The sequence below is a fragment of the Neopelma chrysocephalum genome, unplaced genomic scaffold (genome assembly GCF_003984885.1).
Source record: "Neopelma chrysocephalum unplaced genomic scaffold, ASM398488v2 Primary Assembly neopelma1_44, whole genome shotgun sequence".
In the NCBI taxonomy this organism is placed as follows: Eukaryota; Metazoa; Chordata; class Aves; order Passeriformes; family Pipridae; genus Neopelma; species Neopelma chrysocephalum.
This window is the reverse complement of record NW_020897703.1, coordinates 2,082,410-2,102,149: the sequence shown is the minus strand read 5'-3', so window position 1 is coordinate 2,102,149 and position 19,740 is coordinate 2,082,410. Positions and strand designations below refer to the sequence as shown.

The 19,740-nt window shown below is 41.3% G+C and overlaps 1 protein-coding gene across 13 annotated transcripts in view; it reads right to left on the bottom strand.

The window, feature by feature from the left end:
• Positions 1 to 19,740, bottom strand: part of LOC113965119 (von Willebrand factor C domain-containing protein 2-like) — a 426,515-nt gene that overhangs the window by 113,890 nt on the left and 292,885 nt on the right. Inside the window, exon 1 of one of the 13 annotated variants that reach the window (XM_027678049.1) lies at positions 9,014 to 9,034. The exons of the other annotated variants lie outside the window; for them this stretch is intronic. The gene's annotated coding sequence lies outside the window, so the exon portion shown is untranslated. Of the gene's footprint in view, positions 1 to 9,013; positions 9,035 to 19,740 lie in introns of those variants that run through there. 13 annotated transcript variants of the gene reach the window in all.

Below are 19,740 nucleotides of genomic sequence, written 5' to 3'. Positions count from 1 at the left end.
TATATCAGTGTGAAGGTCATCAGGAAACTGCAGAGATGATCTTATGAGAGGGATTTAATGCCCTAGTTATCCACCCCCACAAAGCTAAGCTGGCAGAGGGTCTGACTGCTCAGTGGAATTCTGCTGAACGTTAAATACCATTGAGGAGACAAGGGCCAATGCACGCAGGAGAAGAAAAGGTACTTTGGGTTGGAAGTCAGAATAAAGTTTTTAACACTCTGGAGAGTAAGGTTCTGAAAGAGTCTTTTAAAAGTCAATAATTTTTAAGGCCAATTTCATAAAAAAGGATTATCTGACACGTTTGCCTGCAGTTCCAGAGCAGTAAACATGCTCACCCAGGAGAGCCGCCTTTTCCTTCTCCATTCTCTGTGCCCAATGGCCAAAACCAGCTCAATAAGACAGATGGAGCTTCATTTCTCCTGCCAAGCCTTGATCTGAACTTACAGATCTCTGAGACCAAGACAGTCAGTGACAAAATAGAAATGCAGTCCATGCCCCATCCTACTGTGCCCTATTTCATCTCCGGGAGCACTGTGGATATAACTCTCCTGGGAGACCTCTGCAACCTCTCAGAAACTGGCTGAAATAAGGCAAACATTTTCTATTTAGTTGTTTCCATGTGATTTCCCGCATTATTTGAGGGAAGGTTTTTTGAAACCTTCATAAAATCCAAGCGTGCATTACAAGATATGACTACATTTACGACCTGACATTATGTCATATAATTATGTATTAATGTAATTTTTAAAGTGCCTATTTTTCTTCTGATTGAATCAGAAATGCTGCACATGCTGCCATACATATAAATCCAGCAAAGCTGTGTCTTGCTTTGCAGTATATTAGTGTACAAGAGTGGATTTTTTTGTATGACTTTGAAAAGTGAGCCCTCACTCAGCACATGCTGTTCTCACAGAGCTGCTCTACATTCTGGGCTGCAGAGAGGGTTACCCGTGTCACCAGAAAATGTTACACGACAGCCTCGGAGACCTTTCCAACTCCACAGGTTCACTGATGGTTTAGTGACTGGAATCCAGCAGTAGTTTTAATGTATGACTTTCAACAAAGATTTCAGATGCAGAGTGCTTCAAATACATATTTTGGTGATGTAGCCATGAATTTTAAGTGGTCTAGTTTTAGCCTCTCTCTATCAGAAACTCTTTGGAAAGCTTAGTTTTCATCATTCAGCCTTGTCAATTGTTGCTGTTCATAATCAAAATGAAAGACATGAAGTAGTGTTTACGAATAATAATAATTAAACCCTATAATTTTTGCTTATCTCTCGATTTATTAGCAGGAATTTTTATTTTATTTGCCATTAGGCAAACGAGCGTTCACTGATCTGTTATGGTGACAGAATTATTAAAATTGTCCTGAGCCATTTTATTTCTCTACTTATGAAAGGATACTCCCTAAGATTACAATAAATACTACAAATTCTGCTTTCATATATCAGAAGCCTTAGAGAGCAAGGCAGTATTAAGACAAGACAAATCTTCAAAATGCTGAGTAATGCCTTTGCTCCATCGATCTTTTACTCTGTCAAAATATTAGCTTTTTACTCTACCACATTTTCCGTGCCACAAACAGCAATTACGGGGTGACTGAAAAAAAAGGGAGCCTGACAGGTTATGCTCTTGTGCAGTCTCCAGATTTTAATGGGGTGACAAGTTTCAAGGACTCTCCTGCTGCAAGGGAGGTGCTGTTCTGCACAGTATTTCCCACAGCCTTGACACAACGCAATGATCAAGTTCACATATTGCTTACAAAAATAAAGCAGCAGCAGCAAGGAGAAAAGGCAGAAAGCTGTATATAGGCTAAGAGCAAGCCATGGTATAAATCTCACTGGGTATTTGCCAATAAGTATTTATTCATCTGAAGTGGCATGTGCAGAATCATCTAGTCCCTCCTTATCTCACAAGGAACCAAAATCTAAACTCTCCTGCCCCTGCAAGGGAAAGGAGGGGATGGCAGTGACAGTGGCCCCAGCATCACGTACTGAATGGGGGCAGAGTTTGAGCCCTGACCCCTCCTGATGGGGAATGGCCAAATGCACTGTGGGACTGCCAGGGTTCACTCTCGCTGGAGTTCCTGGGGTGGTTCTGTTACCACACTCAGGAAAATGGACTGCAAAAGGCTTGGACAAAACACATTGCAACTGCTCACTGATGTAAACATGGCAGCCAAGCCTCTGCTTTTGGCAGCTCCTTCTTTCGAATTTTTCTGTTCTCCTTTCTCCCCTCAAGTGCTGCAATTGCAGGACCCACAGAAACCTGGGTGTACCCAGAGTAAGACCCACTTGTGTCTGGCAGCATGGCTCAGAGAGCAGCAGCTCTAGGAGCTCTAGGAGCTCAGAGGTTCCTCTGCAGCACCTCTTTTCAATGCTCAGCTTTCCAGCAGTGCTGGCCTGTGAGTGCTGGACTAACGGGCTGGCCTCCCCCATCCACTGCTGGGAAAGCAGCATCACCCTGCTGTGCAGCCACGCTTCCACCCCAAGCACTTTGCTTTCCTGTAACTTTGGGGAAGATGACACGAACACAAACTCCTCATCTCAGTGGCCTCATTTGCCATCTCTTCAATAGCAAGAGAACTAACACAGCATATTCCATGTGCTGCCATGGATTATGAGCTTCCATGAGATGCAGATGCAGTCAGCACTGACACAAGGCCTCTAGCCAGAGGTCTGGGAGCTGTTGTGATTTAGCCACTCAAGATGTCTTTCTATAGCTCCAGGAAAGTCAGCAGGCATTTCAGAACCTCAGAATGCAGGGCTGGGGGGTGCTTAAGAGGTCATCACTCCTTCTGCCACCTAAAGGCAAGATCAACTTTGCCACAACTCTTTGTGACAGATGTTTGTACTTGGAGCTGTAAAACACTGGGCTCCCTCCCACAGCTCTTCTCAGCACTGTTTTTTCAGCAACAGTTAAGCAACTCTGCTTAGAAATTCACTTACATGAAGAAGTTTGCACCTCAAAAAGGTGCACCCTTAGGAAAATAACAGGTATTTAATTCAGGGCAACACAAATACTGCAGACAAGGCTGATGAGGGGAACTTGAGCTTGAGATGTTTGAGGGCCATTACTATCCTGACACAGCTATAATTCCTAGTCTTTCCTATGGTAAAAAGACCCAAGTGAGTCTTTAATTCACGGCCTCTCTGCTTCTTAAACTCTCAAAAAGCAAGAAGATCTTTCTCTGATAAAGTCAAATCAATATCTAACATAAGAATCACTGGAAACATTTTTTTTGTGTTGCAGAGGGTTACAATGCAGACTGGTATAATTTACATTACAATTACTTGCCCTATTGTTGTGGAAAAGATCTGCAGGAATACATAATGCAGGAAAACATTTCCCTCCACTGGCTGAGTGTGAACAACCTATAAGGAGTTACTCCATGAAGGCTCAGAGAGCCCAGCTGCTGCAACGTGAGCCGGCACTATGCGTGACTTCTAAAAATAGGGCACTCTGGAACGGGGGGGGGGGGGAAGAGGAGAAAGTCAGCAACCAAAATTCATCTCCAAATTTTTCATTTTTCTGTCTTGCCTGAAAAGATAACTTGCATGAGGAAAGGGAAGCTGTGATCTCATACCTGGAGACCCCTGACAGCCAAGGAGGGACATCCAGCTTGTCCATTAGTTCTGTTACAGGTGCTGTTGTATCACCTTGGCCAAGTCACCTCTACATGTTTCTCTGACCACCTTCCTTTGTATTGTCTACTTAGATTATGCAGTTTAGATTCCTAAAGGTACTTGGGCACCTAATGCCTCTGTGGACACATTCTGAAGTTCTCCAGGTCAGGTACTATCTCTTACACCATGCACAGCCCAGCTTTGATCTTACCTGCCATACCTCACTACTGATACAAAAACTATCAATCATCACCGCTCAGCTCTGAGCTCTTCTGTTCCACAATGTGAACAACAACCACAGGGCCCTGTGGGAGCTAACAACAGAATTCACTTCTTTTATATATTCACAAAAGTCAGGATAAGAATTCAAACACAAGGAAAAGCAGATTGAGAATCCACGTCACAAAACTACCACATAAAATCATATCCACAACATTACAGCTTGACTTCAACTGTAAAATTCATACAGAAAAGTATGGAAACATGAGTCATTTTGACAACAGAAACCTCCCCCAGCGTTTGCCACCCAGCAGGCAGTGGGCTCAGGACAACTTGGCTTTCCTAAGTTTCAGCAGCCTCATATGGCCACATCCAGAGCAAGGGGACCAAGGGGAAGTTAGGACAGTTAAAAGTGTGCTCCAACTTGGACCGGGAACTGGCCAGCTGCAAACACACTCAGATTCACAAAATGTAATTTTTCCTTATGAAAATGAAGGCTGAAAGGTGGCCTTACTGCATGTGGGAGCTGACACACAGCAGCCTAATGGACCGATTACTCCTCAGCCTTATTAGATAAAGGCATCATCAATCCCATCCTCTGGAAGCTGGAGAAACTTGTCCCCATAAAACCCGCAATCTCACAGCAGTGTGTTCCTAAATGCTGAGGTGGTTACTGAAAGTGGTGCTGCACCACCTGAATTTTTTAGATGCTTTGCAGAAGAACTACAGGGAAAAAGTCTTGTGTGTGTAATACACAGCTCTGGTCAGATGCTCAGAGCCTGGGTACAGGATGATCTACCTCCTCACACCTCAGGATCTGTTTAAAAATGGTAATATTTCTTATTATTTCTGTATTTCTGTAGTGGCTCCTTCTGGCCTCAAAAGATGGAATCTGCCCTAGCCTAGCACTGCTGTGGTGTCCTCATCCCATCCCTGAATAGAGGCCAATGAATAACATGCCCCATTTGGCAAGTGCTTTCTCAAGTGTAAACAAGTGCGTTTTTAAAATGCCCCTCCCCACTCCTTCTTACAAAAATAAACCAAATTCACCATATTAACTGATAAACTGTGTGCCAAAGTACTGACAAAAACCAGTAATAAATAATAAAAGCACAATTCTGCATTTTAAAAGAAGCCTTGGAACAGAGAGAGAGGTTACAACTTTAGCTCCCAGGAAGAACAAGGATAAAACTGCAGCAACATTTTGCACTATGTTTTAAAATCTTGGTGAGATCAGGAGAAAAAGCACTGTAAGATTTCAAATTATTACATGGTATAGTATCAGTTCTATAGGGATTGAAAGGCTCACGTCTTTTTAAGCACTTAGATGCTTCAGGTAATATTTCTATTACATGCAATAAAGGAGAAAGTACCCAGATGTACGTTTTCATTGCTCACCTGATTCCTTAAGGATTTTCAGGAGGAAAAAAATCAAAGCCTGTATCCTCTGTTTTTTATACATATTGTACATATATGAAAAAACCAAATCAAAACGAGCAGTAAATGCAGGAATTAAAAGCAGATATTTGAAACAAAAGGTGTTGATAAACTGGAGTGAGTTCAGTGGAGGGTCACCAAGATGTCCAAGGGCTGGAGCACCTGATGGATGGTGGAGATGGAGAGACAATGGGCATAAACTGAAACAAGAGATTCACGTTGGATAACAAGAAACTTTTCCACAATGAGGACAATCAAGCAGCCAAAGTGGCAGCCCAGAGGGCTGGACACTCTCCATCCTTGCAGGTTTTCAAGAGCAGGGTGGATAAAGCTCTCAAAGGTCTGATGTCACATCTGCCCCTGCTTTGGGCAGGAAGGTGATTGGACCTCCTGCAGTTCCTTCCAACCTGATCTGCTTTATGATGTTATTTTCCCCACAATGCTTAAGGCAAGGGAATTCTGAGAAAAATGGGAAAGCAACCATACGAGCTAGCAGAGAAGTAGAGAGACTGATGAGAAATCTTTCCCTGTCATTCTTCAAGGTGACCCTTATGCACTTTCATATGTAGAATTCTAGACATTGTTTACTGTAAAAATAGAACAATCTACAGTTTAATCGGGGAAAAAGGATGGCAAAATTGCTTTCCCGAAGCAAACACCTCACACACATAGAAACAGGGGCTGTCATTGAAGACACAGAAGGAGGTGGATATGAAACTTTAGATCTCTAAGCATCAGGTAAAAGAGCAAACATTCCCTGGTGTTGGTCTTGCAGTGTTGAGTTCTCTCTCAGAAGAGCTAAACAGAAAACAAGAAGCTACAAAACATTGTATCCCAAGAGCTGTTCCAGTGAGACTCTAATCCCTTCCTGAGCAGGATGAAATGAAAAAAGAAAACTTCATGGATTTTAAAGTGGGTTTATAGTCAATCCCTGTTCAGACAGACATGTACCCTTCTGATGGTGAAGATACTACCCCAAATCCCTAATTTGAGAGAACCTATACTGTTCCCAAGGAATTCAATTGTAGGAGGAGGTAGTTCATGTTTAATTCAGAGAATTAAGCAGCACAGAGGAACTTGGCCAGTACACAGAGGGGGTTTTTTTTAATTCTCTGTATTCCCTGATGTGGAGACAATTTGTGATTCTCTTATGGTTGTTTTTGAGAGCAGGGAAAACAATGGATTGAAAAAACACTTCAGATTCAAGAAAGAAACAAACACTTGGAGAGATCCCTTCAAACAGAGGCATCTCCAGTGTTAAGGCAGAACTCCCATTTTGTACAAACCACCAGTAACACAAACCACCAGAGACCCTGACATCAAACAGGCACAGCAACAGATTCAGTAGATGGAACTGCTCCTGCAGCCATGAAACGATGCTGTGGCTGGATCCTCTAATTACTGCAAGCTGATGGCTGCAATCCCCACATCAAAACTTCATCTTCTCCCTCACTTCAAAAGTTTCCAAAATTCATGAGAGCTTATGCTTTGCCCTACAAACAGAAAGAGCCTTCACCAAGAGGAAATCTTGGGTTCAGGCTCAGAGATTTCAAAATAAGTGGAAGTTTAAGAGATCAGTGTGCCCATCCCTGTGGGCCTGAGGCAGGAAGACAGGCTGTTTGGAGAAATAGCTTTTTGTGGGATACATCAAGCTGCAGGAAGGGTACTCCACTCTGGGAAGACAGAGAGTGAAGGGCTGTGATTAAGTCAGGTTTTAGGGAGAACAAACAGAATTTAAAACAGTGGAAAGACAGAAACCACAGTGTCACAGCTGGGGGGTTTCCATCCCTGATGTGGCCCATAATCTGTATCTGAACAATGTCTCTAAGAAATCTAACCTAGAAAAGTGATAGCAAAGAAGAAAAAATCTTAACATATAAAACCCCGTAGTCTTCTGCACTCAGTACAGAAATCTTTAATACTAGCTGAGTGTGGAAAGGGGAAGTCAGCTGGCAGAACAGAATCTATCTGTATTAATACCTGAACAGAAATCTGCCTTCAGGCCTGTTAGACAAACTTGAGGATGCAAAGTCTTACAGTTCTTGAGATGATTTTCCACTTTTCTTCCTATTAAGGTACACATCTGCTGTGTATAAAATTATGGTTATGAAAGAATATTGTGGGAATTCAAAATATATTCCAGTTTAAATACAGAAAAATGGTTAACAGAGCCTTAGAGAACCATGCTTTTGTCATATTGCACAGATTAGGATTCACCGATATCTCCAGACAATTTACACGAACAGCCAGCATTTCTGTTAGAAAGGAGAAGTCACAGAAATTATTTGCCTTTGGAGACTGATTCTGGTGTTTTTCCTATATTAAAGTGAGGCTCCTATTAAGTCTGTGGATTTACTGTGACGGTGTCCTAAATCTTCGGAAATGCCAATATTTTCCTCCCTTTCTTTCCCATTTATTGCAGCATACTTCTTCTTCTCCTTTCTGTCAGCCTCCATAATTGGTGGAAAGTAAAAGAAAAGCCCAGCATGGTGCTGAATCAATCTAATAGTGAGTTACAATGACTGCTGGTGTATCTCAACTCCTGGAGGGAACAGGCTGTATTTTCCCCAAAGGTAGTAATCTCCTTATTTCACTCTCAGGGGCTTGGGGGGAACCTGTGGGCCAAGGAAACGGGGTAACCCTTAGCACAGCCCAGCACAGGACACGGGGGTGTTACCTGAAAGGTTTCCCTTTGTAGTTGTTATTCAGCTACCAATAAGAGTGCATTTCTTTTTTTTTTTTTTGGTCTCCTGTTGCTGCACTTTTTCATGCTTTTTCAACTAGTGTTTCTCTGGTTTGCTACCTGTTTTCATCCATTCCTATTGCAGAGGAGGAAAACTAAGCAAATAATAGAGTGAACCAAAAGTAAAAGATAAAAGCTTGGGATTTGTAGCAAGAAAGGGCGTAATTTCATCTAGTAAGAGGCACTTAAAATTTAAAAGCAAATCAAACCCAATTTATAGCTATATAGATATATGTTGGCTAAATAGAACATATCAGTTCAATTATTCTTGCTGAATTTCAATTACCACAAGACCCCACACATTTTAGAAATAAAATTAAACAATGCTTATTAAGCCATCTGGTATTCTGAAATATCTCTTTGGTTGTGTATTTAAACTTTTAAAGCAATTCTTACAAAATGTAGATTCTGGCTCCCATAGGAAAATACATTAATGAATTTAATGCTCGTTTAAGATAGACACTTTTTTCCTGATAGATTCAAGTGCTAAAGAGAAAATTGTTTAGATGATTTCAAGCATTATTGCTCTCTAATAGTAATGCAGCAGCTAAGGAATAAATAAAATAAAGCACATTCTTTCTTTGGAATTCACTTAAACAGCAATATTCTGAAGTCATTCTGAGTTCTACTTTAAAAGTGGGGTGGATTTGTTGATTTTTTTTTTTGAAGTAAAGCAAAAGTTACACACCAAATGATGTAAAGCAATCAGGAACCTCTGCCTGCATCTGTATTTACTTCCATGAGCTGTTGCATTAATATATAGAATTGTAGAATCATTAAGGTTGAAAAAATCCATTAAGTCCAACTATTCAGCTAACACTGCCAAGCCCACCACTAAACCACTTCCACATCCACACACGTTTTGAACCCTTCCAGGGATGGTTCCCTGGGCAGCCTGTCCCACTGCTTGAGCACCCTTTCAGCCAAGAAATTTTTCCTAATATCCAACCTATATCATAGCAAAGTTGTTCCCTCCGCTGACTTACCAACCATTGTGTGGATTCCATGCCCTCTCTGTTTGTCAAAGCAAAGACAGACTGGAACCCCTCTCCATCAGAGATTTAATAGAAACCCCCACCACAGGAGGTGGAGAAGGCAGCAGCTCCCCATGCTCCCTATTCACTGAGTCTTCAATGATCCAACTTGACTTTCCTTGCCTGAATAAAACTAGGCTTTCCTTTTTCTAAGCATAATCATGTATTTTGCTCCAGTCACTTCTACTCCCCAGACCCTGACAACCCAAGAAAAGTGCATTGTATTTGATGACCATTTGTCAGTTCATCTATAACTCTCCCTTTCAGCAGAGGTCTGTGAATATAAATGGCCATTTGATGCGAAAGTCTCCCATTCAACCAAACACACAAACCCATACAAGCTCATTATTTTCAGCATAAAATAAATCTATTCCCTCCACCTGGAATTGGAGAGCATCCCACCCATGCTTTGAGAACAGAATATGACAGGGAGGGAAGAAAAGAGCTGATGTATTATACTTTGCTCAGTCCAAATTGAAAACCTACACGCCCTAATGGCATTTTGGTTTCCAAATGAGTTCTTTGAATAATATTCCCTTCCCCTCTTTCCATTAGAATATCCAGAAATTAATAATTTAGCCTAGTCATACTGTAGGCCACATGAGTGGTAACTTCTGAATAAAACAATAACCATTCATACCCACATTTAAATTGCTGGGAGGCCTCTGAGGCTCAGTGCCAAATATCTAACCCATCTCAAAGGTCTGGAGTAACACGGACTTTGGAATAGCAGCTGCAGCTCAGTCAGCATAACTTCAGTTTAGGAGTTTGGGTTTAATTTGTTATGTTGACTTGCTGAGACTTTCCATAGGGAAAGGGGAGCACAGAGAAGGATCACAGCCACGCGTCCTACAGCTCAATACAGCTCCCAGAGCTACCATTCGCCCCGGGATTTCTTATATTGCCAGGTTACACACCAGCCTCTGCACTGAGACCCTTCTGTCGGCCTTCTAGGAAGACCTGAGATCATGATGCTCATGTCAGGCAATGCAGGGGTCTCGGGATCACCATGAGAGGAAATTCTGCATTTCAGGAAATTCAACCAAGTCTGTGCCGGGATCCAACAGTTACGGAATTACAGGATTCACCACTATGCCATTGAAGTGCAATCAGGATATACAGGAGGTGAAAGGAAAAAGAAATAAAGGGAAAGAAAGAAAAAAGTTTCCTGTACACTGCACCAACCGTAGAAAACTTGATCCATGTGTTGCTAAACCATATGTTGCCAGGTAGATTCCCTAAGAGCTGAGGCTCAAAGGTTGCAAACAGCTGTGTTTTATTACAAGGGAGCACAGTGACAACTGTGGAGGCTCAACCTGCACAACCCTGGAGGGTTTAATCCTCATGGTGAAGGAGCAGTGTCCTGGGAGCCAGGGAAATCTGCTTAGCACTGATTGCCTCACCTCTGCCGGCTGCCTTCCCTCTGCTGCCGCCTCCCCTTCTCTGTTTATATTAATTAAATTCTCCACTTTAGCACGCTGGCTTGAAATACAGGGAGGGCTTAGTGACTGTAATTCCAGACTCCAGCTGTGACATTAACACTGAAACACGCACAGAGCACATTCAGAATTAAAAAGCTGCTTCCCCCTCTCTTAAATGATGAGACAAAAAGGATTCAGATGTCTCAGACACAAGTGTATCAGAAGCAGGGGCTTATATCAGTGAGAAGGAGTCTGTTACATGCCTGTTATATGCTTCCAGATTCTCAAAAGCACTACTTTAATTTTGCCACTTATTTCCATTATTCTCTTCCTACTTATTCCCAAAGCCAATTAAAATGCAAACAGGAGATTTTAAAGGCTTCAGTTCGATAACAGGCAGCGAGACAAGCAAGGCATGGGACAGCACTGAAATATGGCTCTGTAATGCAGGCATATTAATAGAAATAATTGGATTTCCAAAGTCTCACAATTGCAAGTGTAACCTCTTATTGTCCATTAAACTAATTGACATCCTGCATTTGTTATTTCAAAAGTGTGATTCTGATTTCATGAAAAGTGCTAAACATATTCAACTTGCTCTAAGGAAAGTTGTGGAGTTTTCTTCTGAAGCACATCTGAGCATCATAGCATGGATTATATCCCATGGAGTCACCAAAACCAGCACAGTAAATGCTGGCCTTGGAGAAGTTTTCGGCAAGGCCAGAGTTTCATGCAAAACACACAATGTGTTATTAAGCTTTTAACAGTTATAATAAAAGAGTTAAAGAATTTAATCTCAACTTTTCAAAACAGCCTATGGGAAGCAGATGCCGGAACTTGCCTGAATTTCAGTGGAAGGCTCATCATGAAACATCCTGAGGAAATCCCTGCCTTACTCTGCTGTAGATTTCTGAATTTAACATCATCTAGTTTCATATTTCACATGTTTAATTCAAACTGTTTCCCCTGGCTATGACTGCTGTCAGGTGATAGGGCTAATGCCATCTTTAAGCTCATCTAACAAGGCAGTGCCCAGTCCACCTTACATCCCACTGTCATTGCCGCTTCTCTTACACCACATTCATCCTAAAGTGACAAACCCAAAGGAATATAAGCACCCCCACATATACCCTTCTGTTTGTAGGGTTAGTTTTTGGTAATTTAGCTCCTTGAACATGACTGAGATGTCAGGTAAGAGCAGAGACAGTTCAAGGTGGCAGAGGGAGAACACGGCAGGGGACAAAGAGAGCAGAGGAAACAGGAGGGCAGAATTGCATCCTACAGTTACCACCGGCCATTCAAAGGGGTTCACTTTCTTGACAGACCATGTGCTGCCTCTGGCTGCACAGGATTAAGGCTTCCCCCACCTCTGATGGTATAATTTCTAGTTTATTTATCCCAGCAGCAAGCACACTGCCAACATGAGTGCTAGTTCTGCTCTCCTGCCCGCTCCCTGGAATGCATCTCTACTCCTCTCTCTCCTTTTTGCCAGCACAAACATCCTTGTGAGTGTGCCGTGAGCTGAAGTGAGAAACAACTCTGAAGTGGTTCCCTGGTCTGGCTCCCAAAGCAGGTACACACCAGCCACGCCAGGAAAAGGGACGGCGAGAGAAGTGTCTGTCCCTGCGAGCAGCATGGGGAACTTCTGCCAGAGCTGTTCCTGGAGCTGCAGCTGATCCAAGAGCTGAGAGCCAACCCTTCAAAAGTGGGAAAGGAAAGGCAGCCTTCTAACTTTGTTTCTAGCACACACCACAACCAGCATGCAGGCTCTGGAATAGCTTAGGAATGAAGTTCCACTGGTGATGAGTTAGAATTATGCTCCAGTCAGGTATGGTTATAGATACAACTCCACATTTGAAGCACCTGTTTAAAACATAAATTAATATTGAAAAGATACACCGAATTTTTTATACTTATTAATTTTCTATTACTTATTCCAACATGAATATTTCCCTATTTATAGCATGATAAATGATTATCTATTTTTAAGTGTTTCTACAAGCAAGATTTCAGTTTACTTTTCAGCTCCTTCAGACAGTACCTTGTACAGAAAGGTTCAAGTGCCATGTTTTTATTACCACTAATGCAGAACAAGTTCATTTTTCCAGTTGAAATTATGACAACTATGTCACAAAGAGAAGCAAGAGCAAAAACGTGTCTTTGTTTCTTCTTTAATGGATAAAAAAGAAAAAAATTACCACTTTTGTTGTATTTCCTGGAAGAACTGTCAGGGGAAGTTGAAGAGCACTTAACACACACCTTGTGGCCTTAACACCAGTAACTTCAACAAAGGGTTCATTGTGAAATTGCTTTTCACCTCAAAGTAAAAACATGAAAAACTATGTAGAGGATTGAGGATTTACCCAGTCCAAAACTAAGTATTTCAACTGAAAATTGGAATTATTCTTCTTAAGCAAATGAAATGAGAAAATAGTGAGAGAGTTCAGCTCCAACAGTTCTGTTCTCAGTTCTGGATCTCTTAATTCATATTCTTAAACATATTGTATTGAGTGTTTTGCAATCAAACATTGATAAAATAACGAAATACAAAGGTTAAAAGATAGAAATAGCACAAAAAATGGTCAGCCCTCAAATCACGAGCAAAGTACACGATTAAGAACACAGAGATCGAGTTCCCCACCCAACCCCTCTTACTGTGCCACTCTTGTGATGCTCCAAAGGCATCCTGAGCATCTTGTTTCCTTCACTGAAGTGGCATCACATGGAGAAAAAACACCTTTAAAAAATTCAACTAATTTGGAGCTACAAACAGGAAAATGTCCTAATCGTAATTTTATAGCAGAATTTTATGTCAGTACATACTTTTTTAGATGCCTTAAACTGCTAATTTCCATAAATTAACATGCCTGGGTCTCTTTTAATAGTAAACATATCTTTGTATTTCCTGCTTGTAATGCTTGGCTTTACCATAATTACAGTATGTTCCTTGTTTTCAGCCCCATAAGGATCCCCCTCACTGCTCTCTCCCCAGCTAAGCTCTGCTCAACATAGTTTTGTATTAGCAGAGACACAAAATGAACCTGCAAAATTTCCTCAGAGATTTACTGCATGCACAGCACTTGCACATGTATATGCAAACTCACATTTGCATATTCAAGATGTCTGCTGTTGCCCACGAACACGCTTTATTTTGGCATGCTATGCCTGTACATGCAAATTCCCCGCTTCCAGCATCAATTATCTACTCCCCCACAATCAATATGTTCCCTTTCCTAAAACAATCCATTTCAGACCCTATATTACTTTGCTTCCCTGTAAGTCAATACATAGTGCCATGTCCCCCCACACAAATGTCTTTGCCCAATTCTTTTTACTGATTCTGTCAATTCTGTGCTGGTCCCTATTTGCTTTCCAAAATCTTCAGCTTCCTCCCTCCCTTTTTTCCCCAGACCCTGCTTTTGCTCACTCCACGTAGAGAAAGAGCAGCAGCTCTACCTGTTTCTCACCTGTCTGACACAGAGGCTCCTTTGCTAAAGAAACAGCATCCCCCAAAGGCAGCATTCAACAGGATCCACATAAGGGACTGTACCAGGAGCACCCGCCAAGGACACGAATGAGCAACACACTGCAGAGGAGAGGGGACAAAGGCACGGCATGGATATATCACTGTTAAATGAGATTCTTCATTGGGCTTTATGTGGATGAACCAGTTCATCACCAGAGTACACAAATCCCCTGAATCAGTCAGGGGAGAGTAGGTCCCACCTCACCTCGTCTCAACACTTCTGCCTGGCAGTGTATCAAGGAGTGGCAATTTTGCACAGGCACGTGACCCACTCGCCACCTCTCTCCTGCAAAACCACATCACTGTGTGTTCAGATTCCCTGGGCTGCCCTGGCCATGGCTGCACACGGACACACGGACACATCTCGGTGGGAAAGGACAGTGCTGTGGGGAATGGATTCCTGAAGGCTCGTGTCACTAACCCTTAACCTGCACTTGTCCCAGCCCGGCCACTGGAGCCAGGAGCATGGGCAAAAGCAGTCAGCTGGACTGTGGATAATGAAGAAGTCTCTCTCAGCTTTACACCCCCAGGGCTGGCTCACAGTCCTCAGCTTTGTCCTGCTCAGAGCACACTTCCCACCTGAATGAAGAAAAGTTCTGTACTTTGAAAGAATCAAGTCCATGTTAGTTATAAGGACTGAGCTAGCTAACCTACAAAAAATTTAACTATTGATCCTTACCATTAAACCACTTTAAATTATGAAAATAAATTCCAAATGTACTCGGTAGGCTAAATTTACTTTTCATTTCCCCCCATGTGTAAGGCCTATTTGCCTAATTTAATGTTTTACAGCTATCTTTGTTGTGCAAATACTTTCTACAGTGAACATGGAATATATGAAAAACAATCAGAAACTCTCATTCTGCAGTTGTGCTATTTACTTCCTTCCTGAAAACTCAGCTGAGTGAAGTCAGGTTAATTGCCTCTAAGTTGCTATGAATAATGTTGCAGAGCCTTGTGCTGACAGTCACACCATTCTTCTGCTGCTCGGGTATCCCACAGCTATTCCAGTGGCTAACTGTAATTCATTTTGGCTGCTAGATCTGCATGGAAAGATAAAAGCTGGCAGCAAATGTCCTTAGTCAGCCTCCAGTCTTCATCAACTTTCTATCCAGTAATTTGGTAGATGTCACATGCTCCAAAATCATGGAATCTTTGCTCCCTTTCACACATTCCCTGCACGCTGCCATCATTCACGTTGGTAGGAGCCGTACCCAGCTCATTATGTTGAACTAATCTTGCCACCTGACATTCTTTTCACCAATCAATCTGTTGATTACGGCCAGTTTAAATCTTACTGATAAACAGGAGTCTGCAATCTTTCAAAGGACAATGGAATCTGAATTAATTCGCATCCAGCAGAGGAAAACCAAAATCCTCCCACAAACAGAACTGAGAAACTTCCCAGCCCACAAGGACAACATTTATGGAGCGGCAGATGGGCTTTCACACGCTGCAGTGCAGGAGAGCGTGGCCTCCTCAGCACTCAGACAGCACTCAGGCTGAAGAGCGGCTCATTCTCACACAGAAATTTATTAATTACACCTTGAAACTCTACCTAGTTAGCCTGTTACTGACGCCAGCTCTCAAACTGTTCTCGTGCGTAACTCATCTTTAAAATGTGCAAACATGAAGGTTTGAAGCTCCTGTCAAAAATATTTCCAGGTTACACTTATTAGTCTATCAACCACACACCTCATAGAACAAAAAAAAAACCCAGTCTGACATTTACACAGATAACCAGGGGAAACTCATATAAAAAGGGAAGAAAATCATACCTGTTTTCTTTAAACTATCTTTATGATATGTTCCATACTTGGCAACGTAATGTGTGGGTTTAGATGGGATATCAGGAAGTAATTCTTCCCTGTGAGGGTAGGGAGGCCCTGGCACAGGTTGCCCAGAGAAGCTGTGGATGCCCCATCCCTGCCCAAGGTGTCCCTGCCCATGGCAGGGCGTTGGAACTGGACGGTCTTTGAAGTCCCTTCCAACCCAGACCATTCTGGATTTCTATGAGTAGACAATTCTTACAATGCTTTTCAAAGAACACTAATATTCATGGTCTTTGAAAAAGAGGTAAAAGAAAAAGAAGACATTATTTACGTGGCTGGCCTTTGCAGAAATAACAAAAATAATTCTCGCTTTTATGGACAACAGTAACATTTGCAGTCCAAAAATCATAAATGTCCTGTAACAGATGATGATTGCCTTGCTGACATGACGAATACGAGGCATTTGGTTTTTAATGGCTTTTGTAATTTTTTTTTCCTTATGGGAGCACCGTTCTGCGCAAATGTATTTTAGTCTTCAGTACTTGGAAGCGAATTCACACATTATTATTCTACATTAGCTTCATTTGTCAGTTTGATGACTAAAGACCTATTGGCCAGATGCAAATGCTGCTTCCTAATCTTGATCTATCACGCACAACAGCCGTGGGTGTGTCATTCCCCACGAAGGAGGATGAATCAGGAGAGTCGTTCCATAAGGTAAGGTGCACAGATAAACTAGATGCATTAATTACCTGAAGGGAGTTCTGGCTTACTTGGGAGAACATTTAGTTGCATTAAAAAAACCCAAACTACCCCAGGCATAAAGATAACTGTCAGAAGTGCAGCCTTTCCCAGTCCAAAGATGCTGGCACTGGCCTTGACTGTGTGTGTTGAGGGGCTCTGTGCCCCTGGTCCACACGTGAATAGTCTAGAGAAGTCAACATGAATTTGGATGCTTTACTTGATCAAGGCCAGGAAATCTAATATACTTTATTCCTCGTCTCCATCATACATGCATGAAATGATATCCTTGGATTCAGACATACATAAAGTAATTAACTTTTTTTTTCTTCAAGTAAGCATCAGGTGAAAACAGTGAGATGTGTTAAGGGCTTGCTAATTGATGATATATTGCCTTAAATTAATTTTCTACTATTAATGTTACTTAATGGAATTTCATATTTCTTATTTGAAAAATGAGGGTCAAAGGAAGCAATGATGAGAGACAATTACAATTACAATTACCACTTAAGACCATTAATATGTAAATATATGGGTAAGTTGAGATTGCTAATTTAAGTTGCTGGATATTTTCAAAGTTAGAGCCAACTAGTTTCTGCCATTATTCGTGTCTATTTTATGCTTACACTGTCAATGATTTTTATCCTTAACAAACCATGAATAACAGCATGGCATTTATTCTATTAACTGAGATGGGCATTAATCTTGCTTTATGCCATTCAAACATTTTATTTCTTTCTAAAAATACAAAAGGTTAAAAAATTACATCACTTACATACATTCATGAGCCAGTTCATGAGTCAATCCAAGAAGATGGGTTCATCTTCTTGGTAGATCCTGCCATAATCACCCAGTGGGCTTTTTTAGTACCTTCCTTTGCAACATCTGATATTCCCAACTTAAAGGCACAGATATTTTTAAAAGGTCAAAAGAGAGAAAGGGTTTGATCCAAGGATCCCCAGCTTAGCAATCCAAACGTCAAGAGAACTCTATCAAATGTCAAAAGAAACTGGAAAAGACCTGGACAACTCATTTCTGCAATACTTCTCATTTATGCCATGTATGCACAAGAGAAATATTTTAACCAGTTCTAGTTCAATGATATTTCACAAAATTTAATCTAATTTCAAACAAGTAAAGTATGAACAATGAGAACTTCCTCAGTTATGGGCTCTTTCATGAATGTTACACTGTTACCTAAAACTTTGAAATCAAGACTGTCCTTCAAAAATACAATTCTAAATTATTGCCCGTATTACATGGACCATGAAAATAAAATCAGAAATAAAACTCTGCAGCCCACTTGTAATCCCAGTGCATTATTCACTTTAATTTAAAATAAAGTATGTGTTTTTGGAAGAATTCTGCATCGACTGCCATGCGTTCTCCTCACAGAAGTATGAAAAAATTATGATGGCTGTAGGAATTTTTTTATATGTGATTTTAAGAATTTTTTGAAAATATGGTTTTTTTTTCTTGAGGTATATATCTAGTGCAAATATTCATTGTCTCACAGTAAAATAAAGGCTTTCTGTTTCCAAAAGAATTTTCAGTTGTAAGCAAATTTGGTAAGATATAACCAAATTAAAATCCTTAAGATCTTCCTTCTCCTTGCCTTGCATGATTTAAATGAATGTTTGATTTAAATCAATGCTTGATAGTTTTAGGGAGGCATCAAATAAAATCAAATACTATCATCAGGTGAAACAACTTCCTTTGGTATGTATAAGGACATTTATGTAAACTATCTTCAAGCACATCCTAATGATAAACAAGTATGTTGATAACTTGCTGCAACAACCTAAAAAGAATCTTGTTTTATTTCTGCATTCTCTGCTCTGCTGCAATTGGGCCCATAAAGAAGCAACTACCTTTCCAATTTGCCCTTTACTCTGTAATAAGTATGATGTGGCCTTTCTGTAGACAATTCACTCATGTCACTACAGAAGATATAAAGAATAAATCAAGCCCAATATCTGAGCCATCTGTAATAAAGTTTTAACTACTGATTCAAGAGATATTTTCCCCATAAATTGACTCACCGCACAACTGGGATTGCTCCAAGCCTTTAAGGCTTTATCTGCTAACTGTTTGGAAATAGAGACGATAACTCCCCCAGAGCTGATAGAGCCAAGCAGTTAAAAAGTGTTTTAGACAATATCTTCAAAGGCCTTGACAGAGAATCCCATAATACTCTAAATTTCTTTAGCTGTGATCTATTCTTAAATATAAACCTCTCCTTTAATTCCCACTTTGGACTGCTGGAATCACTGGATGGGTTGGGAAAGTATTTTGTTACAGATAAACAGCTGAAGAATACTATAGCCAGATTACTGAAGGGATACAGAGAAATTTACTTAAAATCACAGAATCACACAATCATCAAGGTCAGAAAAGACCTCCAAGATCACCGAGTCCAACTTTTGACCAACCACCACCTTGTCAACTAGACCAGAGCACTCAGTGCCACATCCAATCATTTCCTGAACACCTTCAGGGATGGGGAGTCCAGCTCCTCCCTAGGCACCCATTCCAATGCCTGACCACCCTTTCAGTGAAGAAATTCTTCCTGATGTCCAAACTAATTTTGCTGTTCAAGATCTACCTAGAGAAAGTACACTGTTAGAATAAAAAAACGCAAAGAGGTGAGTGCTGTTTATGAGAAATACTAAAGGAAAAGGTAACATAGTAAGAAAATATTAGTCTAAGAACAGCTCCAAGGGCAGCTCCTTTCTCTGTGCTAACTCCAGCACAAGCAGATGGAAATCAGTTCTCATGGGTTACTGAGGACAAAAGCCCAGGGCAGGCTGTATGCTGCTCATTTTTCTAAATCCACTTCTCCCTGTGATTCAGAGGGCACCTGCACACTCCCAGCTACCCCTTCCATATGCAACAGCAATAATACACAGCCCACTCGATGTGTAACCAAGGTCTCCATGAAAAGGTGCACCAGTGCAGTCAGGAGAATCAAGGACCAACAAAACCCCTTCAGTGTAAGGAAATCAAACATGAATCCACATTGGTCAGAGTCTGCTGTCCCCACTGCAGGCAAGAGCCCCTAATAGAGCCCCTGAGTAGAGAGAGAAATGTCTATAACCTATAATCCTTTGCACACTACATCCTACCCTGGCACTTACAAAGAGATGGATGCGGAACCTGCCTTTACCCACTCCCTGACAAGAGGGCATTTCCCTTCCTATTTCTGTCACTTGGCATCTA